Below are 7,406 nucleotides of genomic sequence, written 5' to 3'. Positions count from 1 at the left end.
CTTGCCCTCCCCTAAGGCCCCCGGTGTCGTAAATCACCTGTCCCCACTAACCCTGCGACTGCCAAAATAAGGTTCCCATTGCAGACTACAAATACATCAGAGTGGAGCTGTGTGTCTGAATAATAGAGAGGAAACAGACATCCATGACCAAAGGTTTCAGAGGATAAACAGGACTATAGTATCTCTAGGGTGGAGGGGAGGTGAAATGTACCACGACCAGGACTAAGGATAGGTAAGGGTGGGTTGGACAGGGCTAAGGATAGGTAAGGGTGGGTTGGACGGGCTAAGGATAGGTAGGAGTGGGTTGGACAGGGCTAAGGATAGGTAAGGGTGGGTTGGACTGGGCTAAGGATAGGTAGGGTGGGTTGGACAGGGCTAAGGATAGGTAAGGGTGGGTTGGACAGGGCTAAGGATAGGTAAGGGTGGGTTGGACAGGGCTAAGGATAGGTAAGGGTGGGTTGGATGGGGCTAAGGATAGGTAAGGGTGGGTTGGACGGGGCTAAGGATATGTAAGGGTGGGTTGGACAGGGCTAAGGATAGGTAAGGGTGGGTTGGACAGGGCTAAGGATAGGTAAGGGTGGGTTGGACGGGGCTAAGGATAGGTAAGGGTGGGTTGGACAGGGCTAAGGATAGGTAAGGGTGGGTTGGACAGGGCTAAGGATAGGTAAGGGTGGGTTGGACGGGACAAAGGATAGGTAGGAGTGGGTTGGGCAGGGCTAAGGATAGGTAAGGGTGGGTTGGACAGGGCTAAGGATAGGTAAGGGCTAAGGATGGGTTGGACAGGGCAAATAGGATAGGTAGGAGGAGGGGTTGGGCAGGGCTAAGGATAGGTAAGGGTGGGTTGGACAAGGACAAAGGATAGGTAAGGGGGTGGGTTGGACAAGGCTAAGGATAGGTAGGGGTGGGTTGGACAGGGCAAAGGATAGGCAGGAGTGGGTTGGACAGGGTGAAGGATAGGTAAGGGTGGGTTGGACAAGGCTAAGAATAGGTAGGGTGGGTTGGACAAGGCTAAGGCTAGGTAGGGGTGGGTGGGTTGGACAAGGCTAAGGATAGGTAGGGGTGGGTTTGACAGGGCTAAGGATAGGTAAGGGTGGGTTGGACAAGGCTAAGGATAGGTAGGAGTGGGTTGGACGGGGCTAAGGATAGGCAAGGGGGAGGGATGGGCAGAGAGAGGCGCCTGGTGACCAAAAAGGTGGGGGTAGAGAGGGGGGATGGGTGAATGAGAGGGCATTGGAGTTGGCCAAAGTCGAGGCACACTTGATTAGTCCTAATCTTGAGGGGGGGGGGGGTGCCGTGGCCACAGCATGTCCATATGGAAGGCATGTGGGCAGCGAATCAAAGGGATTGACCTCGCCCTCTCAGGTTAACAGAAGCTGTGTGTATGTGTGTGAGAGAGCGGGAGGGAGAGCGAAAGCCACACCTCGTTGAACTTGGACATGGATGTTGGAGTTCTGAGAATGTACGTATTTGTGTGAGAAAAGAGAGAGGGGTGAGAAAAGACAGGTGGAGAGAGGAGGGAATAAGGAGAAAGAAGGAGGGAGAGAGAGACCGAGAGAGGGAGAGAGAGCGAGAGAGCGAGAGAGTTTCCAGGAGGTCTAGTTAAACTTTGGCTCTGGCTGCGGTGCAGACCTCATGTCTCATAAAAGTATTTCTCCCAGGCAGGCAGTAAACTTGGCACCACTCGACACACACACAAAGGCAGTTACACACCATGCAGTAGATCATCTCACACACACAGCCTACTAGTGTGTGTGAGTGTTTGTATACATGTGTAGGGGCTAAACTTACAGTACACTTGCTACCATCCCTCTTGTGAAGAGCTTGTATGTTTGCTTTGCGTTTATAGTTTTGTCAGTATGGGCGGAATTCCGACCTGAATTAAGCGGTGTAACTAGATCGCAATTCCTTTTTCTATGCACGTTTCTCTAAGCGTATTCATGACAATAGCATGATATTCACCTGCTATTCATTTGGGGTGGAGATCAAGGAAATTAAGGTGTGGCAGAGATATGTTTACAGGTATGCTTGTAGTATTCTGGCCTTGACTTAATTCCACTACCTTTACATGCGAGGAAACCATGAATAAGGTAGAGCGAACCTTCCGGTTCCAGTATGTGTCAATCACTAAAAAAACAGGATTTGTGTAACGGTTGTCGTCGGTGAAAGAAGGAGAGGACCAAAGCGCAGCGTGGTAAGTGTTCATCTTATTTAATGGAAAAAACTGAACACTGAATAACAAACAACAAAGAAACAACCGAAACAGTTCTGTCTGGTGCAGACACACAAAGACTGAAAATAACCACCCACAAAACACAATGGAAAACAGGCTACCTAAATATGGTTCTCAATCAGGGACAACGATTGACAGCTGCCTCTGATTGAGAACCATACCAGGCCAAACAAAGAAATAGAAAATCGTAGAAAAACTAACATAGACAACCCACCCAACTCATGCCCTGAGAATACTAAAACAAGAGACAAAACAAAGGAACTAAGGTCAGAACGTGACATTAATACCCCCCCCCAAGGTGCGAACTCTGGCCGCAAAACCTAAACCTAAACCTATAGGGGAGGGTCTGGGTGAGTGTCTGTCCGCGGTGGCGGCTCTGGTGCGGGATGTGGACCCCACTCCACCATAGTCCTTCTCCACCTCTCTACCCACCTCCGTGGCCTCTTAAGAGCAGCGACCCTCGCCGCCAACCTCGCACTGGGGACCCAAGCCACGGGTTCCGAATGGACGGGAGATTCCGGCAGCACCGGACGGACGGGAGATTCCGGCAGCACCGGACGGTCGGGAGACTCCGGCAGCTCCGGAGTGAAGGGCAATTCTCGCAGCTCCTGGCTGACTGACGGCTCTGGCAGCTCCTGGCTGACTGACGGCTCTGGCAGCTCCTGGCTGACTGACGGCTCAGGACAGACTGGCGGCTCTGGCGGCTCAGGACAGACTGACGACTCTGGCGGCTCAGAACAGATGGGGGACCCTGGCGGCTCAGGCCAGACGGGAGACTCTGGCGGCTCAGGACAGATGGCAGACTCTGGCGGCTCAGGAAGACAGGGAGACTCTGGCGGCTCAGGACAGACGGGAGACTCTGGCGGCTCAGGACAGACGGGAGACTCTGGCGGCTCAGGACATACGGGAGACTCTGGCGGCTCAGGACAGATGGGAGACTCTGGCAGCTCTGGGCAGGAGGAAGGCTCTGGCAGCGCTGGACAGGTGGGAGCACCTGTAGGAAGGAGACAGAGAGACAGCCTGCTGCCACCGGAGGGCTGGTGCGTGGAGGCGGCACCGGATAGACCGGACCGTGGAGCCGCACTGGAGGTCTCGAGCACCGAGCCTGCCCAACCCTACCTGGTTGAATCCTCCCCGTAGCCAGGCCAGAGGTGTAATAACCCGCACTGGGCTGTGCTGGCGAACCGGGGACACGATGCGTAGGGTTGGTGCCATGTACACCGGCCCGAGGAGACGCACTGGAGACCAGATGTGCTGAGCCGGCTTCATGGCACCTGGCTTGATGCCCACTCTAGCCCGGCCGATACGAGGCGCTGTAATGTACCGCACCGGGGACACTGTGCGCCTCACGGCATAACACGGTGCCTGCCCGGTCCCTCTCTCTCCACGATAAGCACGGGGAGTTGGCGCAGGTCTCCTACCTGACTTAGCCACACTCCCCGTGTGCCCCACCCAAATGCATTTTTGGGGCTGCCTCTCGGGCTTCCAACCACGCCGCCACGCTGCTTCATTACCACCGCCTCTCAGCTTTCGCTGCCTCCAGCTCAGCCTTGGGGCGGCGATATTCCCCAGCCTGTGCACAGGGTCCCTTGCCGTCCAAAATCTCCTCCCATGTCCAGGAGTCTTGCGATTCCGGCCGCTGCTGCCCGTCACCACGCTGCTTGGTCCTTTCTTGGTGGGTGGTTCTGTAACGGTTGTCGTCGGTGGAAGAAGGAGAGAACCAAAGCGCAGCGTGGTATGTGTTCATCTTATTTAATGGAAAAAAATTAACACTGAATAACAAACAACAGAGAAACAACCGAAACAGTTCTGTCTGGTGCAGACACACAAAAACTAAAAATAACCACCCACAAAACACAATTGAAAACAGGCTACCTAAATATGGTTCTCAATCAGGGTCAAAGATTTACAGCTGCCTCTGATTGAGAACCATACCAGGCCAAACACAGAAATAGAAAATCATAGAAAAACTAACATAGACAACCCACCCAACTCATGCCCTGAGCATACTAAAACAAAAGACAAAACAAAGGAACTAAGGTCAGAACGTGACAATTTGAGAGCCTTTACGTGCTACATATATTGAAAGTTGCCATATTCAAGTTCAAATCCACAAAATATTGGAAGGTGGAAAAAAGTGTTCAATAGGGGTTAAACAATAGACCTAGAAATCTACTCTAATCCTCACTAATTATGGAACTGTATGACAACGGTCCAGTCATCTTGAACAGTGAGCCAGGCTCCAGGCTTAAACTGCTACGTGTGGTTCCTGAGTTCCTCTAGCTTGGGTCTCCACATTTCATCCATGCAAATTATGAGGGCACACAATAGAACATTGGAATAATGGCACTTTAAAGCCTACTTCACTGTGGTAAAGGGACGCAATACATTTGCATCTGATGTTCAGTTTGCTTCCAAATGACTGGTTTAACATCTCTATGGATCATAAGGAAAAATCATGTGCAGGAAATAAGTATAATAATCATGCGCAGGAAATAAGTATAATAATCATGTGCAGGAAATAAGTATAATAATCATGTGCAGGAAATAAGTATAATAATCATGTGCAGGAAATAAGTATAATAATCATGTGCAGGAAATAAGTATAATAATCATGTGCAGGAAATAAGTATAATAATCATGTGCAGGAAATAAGTATAATAATCATGCGCAGGAAATAAGTATAATAATCATGTGCAGGAAATAAGTATAATAATCATGTGCAGGAAATAAGTATAATAATCATGTGCAGGAAATAAGTATAATAATCATGTGCAGGAAATAAGTATAATAATCATGTGCAGGAAATAAGTATAATAATCATGCGCAGGAAATATGTATAATAATCATGTGCAGGAAATAAGTATAATAATCGTGCAGGAAAGTCTGAATCGGGCCCAATTTGCATTGTATACAACGTTTACAAACTGTACTGAAAAGCTTGTCAGAATAAACCGTAAAACAAGATGCTGTAAGCTTACAATAGCTTGTGTTCTCAGTGCTATTCACTTGTAAATGTATGTGTATTTTGTGTGTGTGTGTGTGTGTGTGTGTGTGTGTGTGTGTGTGTGTGTGTGTGTGTGTGTGTGTGTGTGTGTGTGTGTGTGTGTGTGTGTGTGTGTGTGTGTGTGTGTGTGTGTGTGTGTGCATTCAAGTGTGTGTGTGTGTGTGTGTGTGTGTGTGTGTGTGTGTGTGTGTGTGTGTGTGTGTGTGTGTGTGTGTGTGTGTGTGTGTGTGTGCGCGCGCGCGAGCTCTGGTAGTTTTCTGATCAAACTCACTGTGGTCAGGGGTTCAACTGTGAAGACTGCTGCTGACAGGTGCTTCCTGGAAAAACTGAGCATGTGCATCACTATCTCGCCCAAACCCCCCCCCTCTCTCTCTCTCTCTCTCTCTCTCTCTCTCTCTCTCTCTCTCTCTCTCTCTCTCTCTCTCTCTCTCTCTCTCTTCTCTCTCTCTCTCTCTATCTCTCTCTCTCTCTCTCTCTCTCTCTCTCTCTCTCTCTCTCTCTCTCTCTCTCTCTCTCTCTCTCTCTCTCTCTCTCTCTCTCTCTCGCCCTCTCTCTCTCTCTCTCTCTCTCTCTCTCTCTCTCTCTCTCTCTCTCTCTCTCTCTCTCTCTCTCTCTCTCTCTCTCTCTCTCTCTCTCTCTCTCTCTCTCTCTCTCTCTCTCTCTCTCTCTCTCTCTCTCTCTCTCTCTCTCTCTCTCTCTCTCTCTCTCTCTCTCTCCATTCAATCCAATTCATTGGCTTTATTGGCATGGGAAGCATGTGTTTACATTGCCAAAGCAAGTGAAATTGATAAACAAAAGTTAAATAAAAAGTGAACAGCAAATATTACACTCACACAAGCCATTTCAAATGTCATAGTATGTCTATATACAGTGTTGTAATGATGTGCAAATAGTTAAAGTACAAAAGGGAAAATAAATAAATATGGGTTGTATTATTTGCAATGGTGTTTGTTCTTCACTAGCTGCCCTTCTCTCTCTCTCTCTCTCTCTCTCTCTCTCTCTCTCTCTCTCTCTCTCTTTCTCTCTCTCTTTCTCTCTCGCTCTCTTTCTCTCTCTCTTTTTCTATCTCCCTCTCTCTATATATATATACATATATCTTTCTATCTATCTCTATTTTCACTATATCTTTCTCTCTTTCTATATTTTTCTATATTTTTCTATCTCTCTCTCTGTATACATATATATATATCTCTCTCTCCTCTCTCGCCCAACACCCTCCCTCCCTCAGTGTGTGTGGGGTCCCCTACAGAGGTCATCAGTCAGCAAGGCTATTTTTTCTCCTTTTATTTTCAATCACAGCTAGCACAACAACATGACACTTGACAAATCCCCTCACACCCCTCAACCTTACCCCTTCCCCTCCTCACCCCTCACCCTCCTCACCCCTCTCCCGCCTCCCCCAACCCTCTCTCTCTTTCTTTCTCGCGTTCTCTCTCTCTCTCTCTTTCTTTCTCGCGTTCTCTCTCTCTCTCTCTCTCTCTCTCTCTCTCTCTCTCTCTCTCTCTCTCTCTCTCTCTCTCTCTCTTTTTTTTTTTTTTCTTTTTTTCTTACTTTCTTTCTTGCATTCACTTTCTCTCACCTCCTAGACAAAAATACATGCACACAAACTCCCCCTCTCTTCCTCCCTCCCTCCCTCAGCGTGTGTGGGGTCCCCTCACACCCCTCACCCTTACCCCTTCCCCTCCTCACCCTCCCCCTCCTTATCCTTACCTCTCACCCTTCTTCCCCTCCTCACCCCTCACCCCCTCTCCCCCTCCTCACCCCTCACCCCCTCTCCCCTGGGCCATGGTGCTATATTCATGTTCTGGACCAAAACAGAACCCCCATGACATTACATATGACAGATGTTTTTTAGTTCTATGTTTCTAGTTATAAATATCTGTGGTAGGATTCATCATGCTCTATCTGAGGGTCATATTCTATTTTATAACAACTCAGCTTTTCACTAAATGGCAGTTTGTTGGTGTCATTGTCCTTGAATGTGGCTGCATGGCTCAACCCATAGAATATGTGGCTCAGTGAACATGAACAAGTGTGTGTTAGTCAACCCAGTGTTTGTGTGCCACTGAAAGGAACTCTGAACTTAAGTGGTATTACAAGCATAAAGGGATAATCAGTTATTTGTACAGTATTTGTACAGTACTGTATTACATGAAGAAGAAAAAAGCA

The 7,406-nt window shown here is 48.5% G+C and overlaps 1 protein-coding gene across 1 annotated transcript in view; it reads right to left on the bottom strand.

The window, feature by feature from the left end:
• Nucleotides 1–7,023: 7,023 nt before the first annotated feature.
• LOC124008916 (netrin-1-like) overlaps nucleotides 7,024–7,406 on the bottom strand; it is a 24,318-nt gene continuing 23,935 nt past the window's right edge. Inside the window, exon 7 of the mRNA XM_046320517.1 lies at nucleotides 7,024–7,406. This exon is cut by the window's right edge and continues 1,488 nt beyond it. The gene's annotated coding sequence lies outside the window, so the exon portion shown is untranslated.

This window comes from Oncorhynchus gorbuscha, linkage group LG21 (genome assembly GCF_021184085.1).
Source record: "Oncorhynchus gorbuscha isolate QuinsamMale2020 ecotype Even-year linkage group LG21, OgorEven_v1.0, whole genome shotgun sequence".
Classification (NCBI taxonomy): domain Eukaryota; kingdom Metazoa; phylum Chordata; class Actinopteri; order Salmoniformes; family Salmonidae; genus Oncorhynchus; species Oncorhynchus gorbuscha.
The sequence above is the reverse complement of the archived record's forward strand: the minus strand, read 5'-3'. Positions and strand labels throughout refer to the sequence as shown.